The following is a 14,365-nucleotide window of genomic DNA, read 5'->3' as shown; positions in this document are numbered from 1 at the left end:
CGAAACTCTAGAGGCCCGTGTACTGTGCGATGTCATCGCACTTTAAAGAACCCCAGGTGGTCGAAATTTACGGAGCCCTCCACTACAGCGTTCCTAATAGCCGGAGTCGCTTTGGGCCATTACACCCCATATATCAAACCAAACCAAAGCAACTTGTACCTCAAAAGGCATGATATTCCGTTCGATGCAGTGAGACAGGACACAGTGCAAAGACAACAGCAACGAAGCTTACTCACGTGGTATCGTGCTTCAAATGGTGAGATTCACGACTCAAGAGAGCTACCTGGGTGTCCAACTGGTTCGCTATAAGGCCCGACCGAAATATGGCTTTCCGTGTGCGCCTTAGCTGATTTTGAATTGAAAAGAATATTATTTAGGCAGTACCTGCGACGTTGCCTTCCGGATAGGTTGGGTAGAGGTACAACGCAACCAAGGCATTGGCTGGGGCGTTTAATTCCTTCCCTAACGTGTATACCTCAACAGCTAAGTCACACACTAAGATCCAAAACGGCTTGGTACTACTGGAACGCTACGCATAAGGGATCTGACAGTCGGCCGTCGCTCTATACTAAAGATTCTTGTTCCACCAGCCATAACATATAGATATCCAGGCAATCACTGAAATGCACTGCGAGGCTGATCGTTTCGGTGGATATCCTTCCTGCCAATTAATTACGACAGGATGGAGCAGACTGCGCATTTACACGTGTCTAGTTCGACGGCTCCTCCTCATTTCCACCAAGAGATGTGGCTCTGAACAGCGCACCGATAGCTCAAGTACGCGAGGGCGTTGCTGTGCAGATATTCCTTTTCGCCTCACATGAAACACCCGGTATCCACGAGCGCTGCAGGTAGCTCGCAAATACGTACAGCGTCCAAGACGCGTTTGAAGCGTGTTGCAGCGTCTGTCTTCAAAGCTGCACGAACAACAAGGCTCGGGGTGCATGCAGTCGGTGACCACGTGACCGCGTAACGGAGTAGCGGGTAACTCGGTCGAATTCGTCTGTTTTAACGAGGTAGACAAATAAGTTAACATAGCATACAAGATAAAAGCATTGGCCAAACAAATTCAACAAGGCGGCGCAAATAAATTGGAGGACGCTTAAGCTTCGCCTTTAAGAGCGGAAACCGACAGTGTGTTTGCAGAGCTGCCAGGGTCTCCACGGAACGCCTTCGCCCGTTCGGCGCAACGCCGTGCCCATGAAACAAACGGCCTGGAGTCCCCAGCAGGCCTCTGAAGAAAGCCCATCCGCCGCCGAAAGAGGTCGCGAAAAAGTCGCGGAGACGCTGCTGCCTGAATTGGCCGTTGTGCGTCTCCGTTGCGATTTTAGAGGAAAGGAAAGACGCAGTAACTGCCTCACATATCAGTGGACACCTCACCCACGCCGTCAGGGAAGGGAGGAAGTTTGCAGTGAAAGACAAATGATGTAATGGAAGTGTGCGTCCTCTCTGGCGTCGCATTCATTGAACACAAGAGCACACGGGCGCGATCTACATCACATGCGCTCGGGCAGTGCGAGCACCACGACATCGCAATGGTTGGCACCCGCACAAAACAGGACGCACGCAGGGCCGGCCACTGCTGCCTGCCCGTCTGCAAAGCCCGAAGAGGTCGCGATGTGTTGTACCCACGCTGCCGCGCGCAGGGGTGGAACCGTCATGTTATCACCGGGCTGAGCGTTTGGACCATTGAACGTCCAATGATTTCGTTTGCTGGTTCCCTAAATTGAAATCCACAACGCCTATGCGATGTCAGTCCACGTTATTAACTCCAAATCGGCGAAATTACCGAAGCCCTCTACTACGGAGCCTCTCATAGCCTGAATCGCTTTGGAACGCCGAACTATATCAACCCAAAGCGAACACGGTCATTATACCACCTATCATGCCTCAGTGGAAGGTATTCGCATTTACTTCATCTCTATAACATAGGTGGCGCTACGTTCAAACAGATTACGACAGTAAATTAAAATGCATTATAAAGCAGAACACGATTTTTATGGGGTCGCATTTCAAAATTTGCACCCTCATAATTATTCATGAGCGCATCAGTACACAAAGACACTTCACGAAGTCAGAGACCACAACGCATTCACTAAGTCCACCTTCTATTCATTTCGAACCAACGAGCCTTCTCGACGAGTTTGCGCTTACTCACATCGCAATCTGAGAGACCTTGTGTCCATTCCTGTGTCTAAGCGATTTTTTATGGCGAAAGCCTTTACAGGCCCATGACTCGACAGCGGGGATGTTCGCAGAAACGTGTCACACTATAGCTGTCAATAGAACTAATGACGTCAGCATACAAGAACCGAATAAAAAGCAAAAAACCTTAAAAATTAAACACAAATAAAAACAATAAGAAATACAAGGAAACTGACAAACATATATGTAATGAGAAAGAAATAAAAAACAGAAATTGAAATATTTTTTTAAATACAACGGCTACTGCCATCGTAGAAAAAAACCCGCGTTCTAGAAAGTTGCATGCTTTGGTATTATCTCCGCGTAAGCAGACTTAGGTGCTCTCAGAAATTTTCATTTGGAGATTCTCGTGTTTCGTGTAACAACGCCAACGGCCCACAACGGCGACTTTCCTGCGAAACGAGCTCCTTAAAGCCATCGCGTTAAACTCTGAACGGAACGGCACAACCAGCCACGGGCATGCAGCGGTCGAGGGGGATATAGCGCGCGCAGTACTCGAACGCAACAAAACCAAACGGCATCTGGATCCAGGGGTTTAGGCAACGCACAGCGAAGCTTTCGGCCATGAAACAACCAAGATCACACATAGCAAAAAAGTGACGAAAACCTTTTAAATTTCAGGAAACGCTAAACTGACTCGCAATTCCCTTCACTCCTGGTTTTCGGAGGAGCTCGTCGTCCGAAATGGGCACGAAATTAAGCAACTTATTCCAAAATGAAAATCGCAATTTTCGCCAAACGCCAGCTACCAGCGCGTTTCTATTCACAGCTGTTCACGGCTTTTCTTTTCTCAACGCTGGAGAATGCCGGCGCGTCGCTGGAATTCTAGTCTTAAGATCACCTAACTCTAAGCACAACGCTCACTTAATTCCGCTTTAACTTGCTTAGCTTAGGTCCCCGCGTTACTACTATCTTTTTACGAACTGCCCACACTGACCTTTTTTTTATGACAAGCGTCCGTCCTTGTCACTTCTCCCAGCTGATAGACCCAGATAGCCATTATACGTAAGCGGCAAGATGAACGTCTCGGTTACTGCATCGTGACGATAAGCAGACAGCGAGGTTCAAAAATAACTCGATAACGCAGAGAAGAAATGCGACGTTTAAGCAAACAAGCCTAAAGCAGCCTCCGTCATCCGTGCTCACTTCGAACGCTCAGTCTTAGCAGGTCTGAAAGCATTCTCCATCAAGATCAACAAAACTTCTGACTCTTGGGAGAGATTATGATCATAAACTGCAAAATGCATTTTCGCAATAATTAGACGCCATCCCCCACTTCTAAAACGTCCACTAAGGACCCACTTCCTCGTGCAATTGCTTTTGCGAGGTAGGGCCTAAACGCATGCTACAACGCGCCCGGAAAATTGCAAGCCCGTATCACCCGTATCAATCATTCGAAAAAGCTTCCAACGCGCTGAAGCTGTCTGTATTTACTAATACCGAGGTAATACATCGCGACCGAGGAAAAATCGTGACCGAAATTGCGAAGCAGGATGATAAATACTTGGTACACCACTCGTGAAGCGCGCCGTCAGGCCTAGCGACAGATTTCGACCTCAAATCATTAGAGAAAAAAACTGGTTGCCAAAATCCTCAACACACCACGAACTTAGAGATCTCGTTCAGAGAGGTATGACAAAATGCACGGGAAAATATTGCGAAGCAGCAAATAACAATACTCACGGAGCATTGTCTCTCCGGGACCTGAGCTGACGAACAACCAGCATCCAACTACAGCTGCGTCTTCTCGCTCTCTGCTCCCTTCGCGGACTGGCCTAATACGTGGACGAGTGTCACGTGATCATGCTCGCGTGCTATTGGCGCGCATAAAACAAGAAAAAGAAACGCGTCTGAAATGCGTCCTGTTTTCACACGGACGCTCGCCGGGACGCTGGGTTTGGTTTGCTCGAAAAATGATATTTATACGGAAATTACTGTGTTTCATGACCGGCGGGTCCATCGATGCCGCCACTCGGTGGTGGCATCATTTTTTTAAGCAAAAACTTCCCCATCCCCCTCCCGTAGCTCCTTCGCCATGTGCGAGAGTTTGAACTTGAACCGAGGAGAAACCACCTGAGAAACCACATGACGACAATCAGCCGCCGCTGAAACCGAGCGCTGCTTTCTGTCTCTATAGGCCGTCGGCGTTCATTGTGCTCATTGACGTTGGCGTGGACAGCGTTCTAGGTTCCGATGAATTTGTGGGAAGGAAGGGTGCATAACTGGCTCCCTTGTTCAGTGGACACCACAATCGTGCGTTGAGGTAGGTGGCGGTGATGAGTGTGATGTGGGCTGCATGCATTAGCGCCGAACACGCTATTGCAGATACGCGCACTACAGCAATAGGCCGCAGCGTTCATTAGGGGACCAACCTCTGGCGATCGAACATTATCTGACACCTTCCAGGGTGGCTGGGTGGGCGCGCTACCTCTTTATTGTGCGGAACGCACTCAACGTTACAAACACCCGAGACGCGTCTACTTGCCCGATGCACTGCAGAAAAATGGAAATTAAAAATTGGTTTTGAGGAAAGGAAATTGTGCAGTTATGGTCTCACATAAGTAGGTGGACACCCGATAAAGGAGGGAGAGAAAGAAGAAAGCGAGAAAGAGGTGCCGTAGGGAAGGTCTACCAGAAAATGAAAATAATGATAATTGATGATTGGTTTTTGGGGAAAGAAAATGGTGCAGTATCTGTCTCATATATCGGCAGATACCTGAACCGCTCCGTACAAAAAGAATAAAGGAGAGAGTGAAAGGGTAAAGGAAGAAAGAGGTGCCGTAGTGGGGGGCTTCGGAAAATTTTTGACCACGTGGAGATCTTAAACATGCACTGACATCGCACAGCACACGGGCGACTATGCGTTTCGCCTCCATAGAAACGCTGCCATCGCGGTCGGGTTCGAACCCGGGTACTCCGGGTCAGTAGCCGAGCACGCTAACCACTGAGGTCCAGCAGTAGTTAAACCGCAGGTAATGTTGGAGGGAAAAGCTTCACTACGTTATAAGTAAAGCAGTCTTCGGGTAGGCAGCACAACGACCTTGAACGAACTTCCGCCCAACTAAGGATAGCCGTCTATTACCATATGTGGCATAGTTATGGTGTCGAATCCTTGAGCCCTGACCTTTAGTTGACCTTTGGCATTGGGTGACCTTCGGGTTGACCTTTGACATTTAGAACGTCCGATAGGGTGTTGTGAAGCCACGTGATGACATCCGATGGGTGTGTCGTAAGACAATGTAATCTCACGTAATAGCCACGTGATCGTGTGGGTATATATAGAACAGCTGTGGCGAGCGTGTAAAGGAGCTGCGATACATGAGCCTCAAGCGCTTATTAAGTCGCTGCTTTTTGCTAAATTCCAGGGTTGCGCAAGTTAAACCACTGCATATTTTTTGAAGTGTGTTAGCTCTTAACGCCTTATTGATTTCTTCGGGTCAGCTACCACCTCCTTTCGGGGTGAAATTTCCTAAGAATTCTAAGATGACGGCCCCATACTAAATCGATATAACAACCCATTTGGTGATTGCTCAGTGACGTCATTATTATATTAAACTGGTGATTGATTGGTGGCGTCACTGATATATCCAATGAATGACTGATAGCTGACGTCACTTATAAATCAAAAGGTGTCAAATTCGCAATTCCCATCGTGTACCTCACTTTTAATCTAATTGTAACAAAATTAATTGTAGTAAACCAAGCAGCTAATGCTCGTTACTTCGTCTTCCAGACGATGGCGGCATCTTTTTCCCTCTGTTCTGTACCTGGACGCGTCCACATACAAAACCATCTGTTTATTCTCTTGGAGCCTGCCCAACTCCGATGATCTCGCCGCCCTTCCTTTGTGGTTCTTCGTGTCCATCTTTCTGGGCCCCGGTTTAATCCAGAAATTCCTCCTCGTTTTGCTGTCAATGTTGGTCTTATCTTCGCCCTCGTCTTCTACCAGGTATCTCAGCTTTGTCATTTGCGGTCTACCAGTGGCCGATCTTTTACGTCTTTCCAGTTGAAACCTGATGATGGTTTCGCTTTACGCGCACCTCATAGGTGCCGTAGCCCCCCCCCCCCCCCCCCTCCCCCCGAATTCATCAGCTTCTCGTTCGAGGCACTGTTCATGACGCGAATTGCTTTCTTATACGCCTTTCCGATGAAATCGTTTGTTGAGGAAAGGCAATCTGTCAGTGCGTGTTAAAGATTATAAAATTGGAATTCAACGGACAACCCCTGAGAAGTACGAATAAATTTTGCACCTTACGAACGTGGCTATAGAAGAAAAGAAAGCGGGGTCATGCCATTCAGCTTTTATAACGCTCAAAAAACATTTGCAGAATGTTTTGCCTCCGTAAAAAACGCGGCGGCTTCGCTTTTATGGAGGCAAAACGCTATGGCGCCCGTGTGCTGTGCGATGTCAGTGCACGTTAAAGATCACCAGGTGGTCGAAATTATTCCGGAGCCCTCCTCTACGGCACCCCTTCCTTCCTTTCTTCTTTCACTCGTTCCTTTATCCCTTCCCTTACGGCGCGGTTGAGGTGTCCAACGATATATGAGACAGACACTGCGCCATTGAGCGCCATTGAGCCTTGCGGTGATGCCACTGTAACCGGCGTAACGCTCGAGGCACACCTACTGGCTTGAATTAGTGGCTGTTCCATTGAGACTTTTTATTGAAAGCGACGGGAAATTCGAAGCAAGCGTGATTGATAGAGGTTGGTGCCATGGCTGCCATGACGGTGGTTTATAGTTAAGTGGATCCGCGGTGGTTCCACAGTTCCACATGCTTAGGTTCCACAGTTGACACCTAAACAGATGCCACTATACGAATAAGATGAGCGCGCAAAGTTCAAGCATGGATTTAAGGCAAGCGAGGAACCAATAATTAAAAAGAGCCAGAAGTCAAGCTAGAATTTGCTAAATGTAACCACGCCATATATATCATAATCTTGGCGCCAAATTTGTAGCCCAACAGTACAGAAGCGATATTATCAATACAGTTCTTATTAAACAACAAGACAGAAAAGTTCCTGAATAAAATCAAGAAACAAAGCAAAGAGCAAAAAGTTTTCGCCAATTTGGTTGGCCTTCAAGCCATGTGTACTTTGTAAATTAAGTATTAATTGATAAGTGCTTGTAGATGGTGATCTTGCGAGAATAGTTTTGTCACATTTTCGACAGCAGTTCAGTTGGAGGTTGAAGCTGTTTTGCATTGAAGCTGTTGTCCAAACCCTACTCGTGCAATCGCCATTAGCCAGTCTGGTTTCTTTTTGTAGCGCATCTTTTTTTTCAGATTAACAGAACACGCACTCAGCATCAACTTTAGAAACTATCTGGCAGTTCGGAACGTGTGTTGCGCAACGTGTGGAAAAGGGCGTTCGCCGGAAGCCTCTTTGAACGATGCCGCTGATGCATGATAAAATCGAACATGATGCGTGATAAAGTGCAGGCTAATTGTTTGCTGCTGCCTTCTGACTCTATCTCGATGGAGTAGCATCCAAAATATGAAGCTGCAGCTTCATTATGCCTTAACGGCTCTTCGCGCTTTGTATATCATCATGATTGATGGCATGCTGCCTCTGAAGCGCACACGGGGCATTTAGAAGCAGGTGCAGCAGTTGTATCGAAATTTGCCTCAAGAACTGGACGCAGCACTCTCTCACGGCTTCTTGGTGTAGTGAAATCATGTCTCTGAAGATCTCACCTTCTATGTTGTCGCGCTTCGCAGACGTGTAAGCTCCCTAACTCCCTAGGCTCCCTAATGGGGCCATTCTCGCCTTCGGTGATGGTGCGATTAAAAATGTAACCAGTAATAATAATAATAATAATAATTGGTTTTTTGGAAAGGGAATGGCGCAATATCTGTCTCATATATCGTTGGACACCTGAACCACGCTGTAAGAGAAGAGATAAAGGAGAAAGTGAAAGAAGAAAGGAAGAGAGAGGTGCTGTAGTGGAGGGCTCCGGATTAATTTCGACCACCTGCGAATCTTTAACGTGCACTGACATCGCACAGCACACGGGCGCCTTAGCATATGTCAGTAAATTTTGGCCATTAAATGTGCCAAAATAGAAGTTCAGAGCAGCCAGAAAGTAGCCAGGGAGCCAAATGAGACCTTTCATTGGAAGACAGGGTTGTAAATAGCCAATTATTTGGCGCAAAGTCGTCACAAACGGGAACAATCCCCATACCCCACCCTTGCTCCTCCGAACGAAGCCCTTTTCCCTGAGAATAAAGTTCAAAAGATGCATGGTACACATGAGACGTATGGCTACACGGCACTCAGCGTGATTGGAGTGGGTTTGCTCTGAACAGCGCCTTCTATATTTCCGAGTGTTCCACTGAAGCTCTCTTCGCGGACGCAATGTAACGCCTAGGGTGCCGCTCGTTGCTCCACGCACAATTCTCGAACTAGTTTCGCCGAGTTTTCCTTGTGTCTAGATGACGGAGCGCTTGTTGAGCAACATAGGGGGCTCGCATTTTTATGACCTTTAAAAACTATTTAAACACCGAGCTCTACTCCACGGAACATTCAAGATTCAACAGGACTAACACAATCCGATTTTAATAGTGAATTAACGTAGTTAAACCGTGTAGACGTGTGAAACCAGGTATTCATTCTTGAATAGGAGGGGACACTTAACCTCTGCCTGGACGGTACGATGCGATATCTACTGCGTAAATACAGAATTGGCAATTATCTACATGACGTTCATAAATGGGGCGAGTCCTCCTGCCACTACCAGCGCTTTGCCACAGCGGTTCAGCGATGCGCCACTCCACTGGCAGATGGCTGTTCCTGGCACAGCCACCCTAGTGATTGTGCGACCAATGTTGCTTTTCCCTAACAACTTCTCGCGCTGCTGGCGTGACGCTCCTCCGACCTTACCCGAGCTTGGGTAGTATAGTAACTCGTCTTTCTAGGCAACTGCAGAAGATAAAACGAACATGCAGATACCCACAAAAGTTTTCGGAACGCAAAAGTTAAGAATAACGTCAATTTCCTCGGTCACTAGAAGCGCAGCCAGGCACTAAGGGATGCTTGTGCAGGTCACACTGAGAAGATCAACGCACATCCTTAAGTTGATGGCTGCACATGCTTAGGCTACCTAGTAATTATGCTCTATTATAATTTTCGTTCCGAAAAATTTTGCGGGCACCTATACGTACGTACGCTATCAAGATTCTTGGCTTATATTGGTGAGCGTTTGATTCCTTTCGCACTAATACTATGCAGAACATTCTTCTGGTCCACACAGCAGTTACTATTTTTACAAACTGTAAGGCAGCACTGCCCCAATACGTGTTGTTCCGAGGCTACTGGTTTCATGCCACACTCACGACAGTTGCAGACCGAACGCATTGGCAGTGCAACTCCTCACTCTCTGAAACTGTCTCCCTCGCAGGACATGGAGAGTCGCCACGACATTGCGTATTTCGTCGAGCGCTTCTCGGAGACCACCGGCCTCTGCTGGGCAACGCTCATCGCCTAGAGAAGCCCCCACGAACCGGTCGACGTGTTGGTAGCCATGAGCACACAATTGGACGTCTCAGGGGTCATCAGGGTGGTCACGCTCGAGCTGAAGTACACCTTCGTCGTGTCTCCGCTCGAAGACAAGCTGATCAGTCCGTCGAGGCTGAGCACGCTGCTTGAGAAGGTGGTCGTCCTGGTAAACCGCTGTCAGGAAGGAGACCCACAAGGAATCAGGAACCGAACGCAGGAACTCCACCGGAAAGTCCTGGAAGCATACAGCAGCCGCGACCGCAACGCGTCTAGGGTCCTCGGCGACGCTAAGACTGCCCTGCCCCTCCTCGGACTCGGCGACATTGCAAGCTGGCTGCAAGCCGTGGAAAGACGCACTCGCTTGAACGACGCCAATGACTCGACGGCGGCCTTGGACGCTCCCAAGCTGCTGAAGACAAGCCTGCAGCTGTTCGCCCTTGCTGACGACACGGCCCGCTCGGTGTACCTGTTCGCGCACGTCGTGAATGCCGTCTCAGCCGTCTACGACCTCAACGTGAAAGTAGATGGCCGGCCGGACGTCGCCAGCCAGACGTGTCGGCTGAGGCTCAACGCCAAGGAACTGTCCGCTGCTCGGCGCTCCATCGCAATCTCTACGTTAGCTCCGCAGCGCACTGCGATCGCCATCAAGTAGATGATGACCCTGGTCACGCTTCAGCTCGTCAAGCGGGTGTCTCTCAACTGGCGCGTCGAGACCTCGGCGCGCATTCTGCTCAGCCAGAGCCTGCGCTCGTATTTTTACAAGAGCGTCTTCTCGGGACCGTACCTCAACATGAGTCGTCTGGAGAGCGCCTACAAAGCGTTTCCAGCCATGCCTAACCTGTACCAGGTGAGTATGTGGCACGCGCACTTCCTGGTGCCCGAAGAACTGCTCGACACTTTCGTGGATCGGAAGATGCTCGCCGACGTGAGCCAGGAGATGTGCCTTTCCCCCTACGTACTGCTCCCGCCCATGGTGTACGGGGAGGCGGACAAGTTCTTCAACCACGCCTCTCTGGGCTTCTTAATGGCCACCAGAATAGCGCACGCCTTCCTCTCGCCCAAAACGAGGACCGAAGAGGAAGCGCGCGCCGTCACCTCGCTATTGGAGACTGCGACCGAGTGCCGCAAGCAGGCGGGTGACGCCAAGCATGCGTCGGGCGTGGTGGACGCCCTTAGCTTTGCCTTGGGGCTCCGCGCCACCCTAGAAGCGTACAGAACTTGGCCGACATCGACGCTAAATTCGGGGAAGAAGACCTCCATGCTCCGGATGTTCTTCCGAAGGGCCTGCCCCACGGTCTGCTCAGAGTCGCCTCCGGGACACCGAGCACACGGGGGCAGCTACGGACGCGTCAGCTCCAGACAGGCCTGCAACGTCGCCGTCAGGAGCATGCCCGAATTCTTCGCCGCGTTCCAGTGCAGGATCGTCCACAATATGAGCCGGAACGGCATCTGCACGTTATTTTAGTTTTTAGTAACATATTCCTCCGCACGCGTGCCGGCTAGATTCGTTTTGAGAAGTTATGTGGAAAGAAGCGGCCATTTTTAGTTGAAAGCGTACCGTGTAAAATGTATACCTGGGGTACATGCCCACTAACATCTAAATAACAATATTGTTAGCGTGAAATGTTATATTCAAAAACCTGTACAAACTGGTTCTGTGGGCGTCCAGTGCTATTTGCTGCACCGTCCGTCGCCAATGTGACCAAGGCTTTGTGGTGAAATATGAACCAGCGGCCCCGCAGTTCATAGGTTTTCGTCAAGCACGGAGAAAAGTAAACTCAGAACAGCTTGGCTTATAGCCGAGTTTGCGAACGCTCATCCTTTTGTTTTCTGTCTACGTGCTTGAATTCTCGTGCTTTGTTTAACGAATACGGGACTGTCGACGGATTCATAAAATGCGCCTGCAATGGCGAGTGATCAACTGGATAAAATACGGCGATTTCTTCAAGTTAGTTGCAAATGCTACGGTTGGTGCTATTATTCAGCGACGATAACTCGTAAATATTGTCTTTCAGCAACTAATCTCGGTCTACTGGAGAACAGCGCCCATCCTGTCTATGTGCGCGTGTTTTATCAGCACTGTGTAACTTATTTTAAGTTTAAGGTGTCTTCAAACTGGGAGCAAGACAGATACTGCGCCATTTCCTTTCCCCAAAAACCAATTATTATTATTAAACCATTGTATGTCTATGATTTTACTGATAAGTGGATTCCATAATAGAATTCGGTTATTACCTGACAAGAAATTGTTGAATTCTAACGATACGGAATAACTTGGAGCAGGAAAAAGAGATGTCATGTCAGCGATGATATCTTTGCCATCTGGAACGTACATTGCTGATCCATCGTACGGATGTCACCTCGGAGTCAAAATTTCGCGTGATATTGCGAAATATTCTACCTGTGCAATCCTTTATAATACAGGTTTCCAAGACGCGTATAGTCACTGTTAAATGATTATGGAGAAAGACCACATAGGATGCAAGGCCACAAAGTGACAGGCTGGATGAGGTGAACGGTATAGCGTCGGCTTCCTCGTCTCGCGGGGTGCACGGTTACTGACTAGGACTGAAGATCAATAACTGCGACATTTTCTGTTAAGAAATCCATGTCAACGTTGACGTCACGGGAACACTGGTCGAGTGCTGCGAATGTTGCCAGGGACGTTTCTTGTCGAACCGTTACCTTGGACCTGCTTGTGCAAGTCGGAGTGATCAAGTGACCTCCGTCAGCAGAAAGCTGCGGGTCTGTACAAGACGTAGTTTCCATTTTCGAGTTGTGGCGAAAGTCCCACTTAGAACAGAGTATTCAGCGCCGGTGTCTGTAGCCGTTACAACGGTCATGGCTGAGTTGGTCGGGCAGAACAGGCCCATGTGCTACTCGTACGACAGCAACTTGGCGATTGCCAAGCCGGTTTATTATTCGAAATTATTCCGGAGCCCTCAACTATGGCACCTCTTTCTTCCTTCATTCCCTCTGTTCCTCCTTTATCTATTCCCTCACGGCGCGATTCATGTGTCCGTCAAGCTGTGACGGATACTGCGCATTTTCTTTCCCCAAATAACGTTTAAAGCGAAAGCTTTACTGTCCGCAAACTTGGGATTTCACCGTGGCGGTGCTCCGAGGAGGCACGTGGCGTCACAACGCGCGCCTCGCCGCGGATATTTCCCTCTCGCTCCAGAGACACTACTGCGCATGCGCCACTAGTAGCCCTTAGCCACAGGTGTTGCTCCGCTCTCTTTCTTCTTTCCCTCCCCCCTTTATGCCTTCCTTTACGGCGCGGTTCGTGTGTCCACCGAGATATGTGAGACGGTTACTGTGCCATTTCCTTTCCTCAGAAACCAAACAAATAAGTAAGCCGGCGGCGTTGGTCGAGTTCATTGGCGTTGACAACTTTGCAAAGGCCGTTCATTTTCACGAAAGGAGAGGGGCACAACCGGCTCCGTGGGCCAGTGGAGACCTTAATCTCGATTTCATGCACGTGGCGTTGGTGTCCAACTGTAAAAGCCTGCTTTGATTGCGTTCCGCACACTGGATAGGCAGCGCGCCCTCCCTGCCACCCTGAAAGGTGGCATGCAGTTAATTGTTGATCGCGAGAGATTGATCACCAAATGAACACTGCGGCCCAGCTATTGCTGCAGTGCCGCATGTCAGCCACAACGCTGTCAGCGCTAATGCATTCAGAACAAATCTCTCTCACCACCGCCACATGTATCATAGCACTAATGAGGCGTCCACATATACTGGGAGCCAGTTATGCGCCCTTCCCTTGCTAGAAAATATCGCCGTCTAGAACATTGTCAACGCCAATGAACATAGGGAAAGCTGACATTTTTCGCTTTGTATATCCTGGTAATCTGCGTTATTATTTTGCTGGTTGCAGTGGAACAGCAAATCCCCAAATATTGCCGCATTTGGTTTTCACAACGGGGTCTAGGCCACCGTCTCCGGTTCAGACCGCCGGTTGAAAAGAAAGGAGGCGTGAAAGGCTACCAGGAATAGTTATATGGTAACGGGCGCGGCCGCTGACTGCTCAGCGCCCGTGGCGCGTTGGGGCTAAATCCTAGCGGAGCCATTTTCGGTAAAGAACGTTGTAGTACTCGTGACCAGCCTCTCAGCAATGTCAGCACAGAGGGCGATGATCGGCAGTGTGCCAGACGTCGCTTTTGCGTGGGCCGGCACGACGAACGGCTGCGGCGTATGCCATTCAAAATTTAAAATTGGTTTTCAAGAATGAAAACGACGCAGCAACGCTGTCATATTTTGGTGGACACCCAAACCGCGCCTTAAAAGAAAGGATGGATGAGGAACTAAGAGAAGAAAGGAATAAAGAGGTGCCGTAGTGGAGGGCTCAGGAATAATTTCGAGCAGTTGGGGATCTTTAGCGAGCAGTGGCATCGCACAGCACACGAGCACCTTTTGCGATTCGCCTCCATCGAAACGCAGCGGTCGTAGTGTTCCGAACCCGGGTACACCGGCTCTATAGACGAGCGCCCTATTCACTCAGACGCCGCATCGGGTATACAACGGCCTGTGGCGGTGTCGGTTGGAGACGTTCGGGTTGCGTGAGCGCCTGCTGCACATCTTTACGAATAAAGTACGACAAGGACAAAAACTGCGGCGGCTGTGCCATCGAAAAGATCTCGTGTGCTACGGCCGGTAAG

Source organism: Amblyomma americanum, chromosome 11, assembly GCF_052857255.1.
Source record: "Amblyomma americanum isolate KBUSLIRL-KWMA chromosome 11, ASM5285725v1, whole genome shotgun sequence".
Lineage (NCBI taxonomy): Eukaryota > Metazoa > Arthropoda > Arachnida > Ixodida > Ixodidae > Amblyomma > Amblyomma americanum.
Note: the sequence above shows the minus strand (reverse complement) of the source record.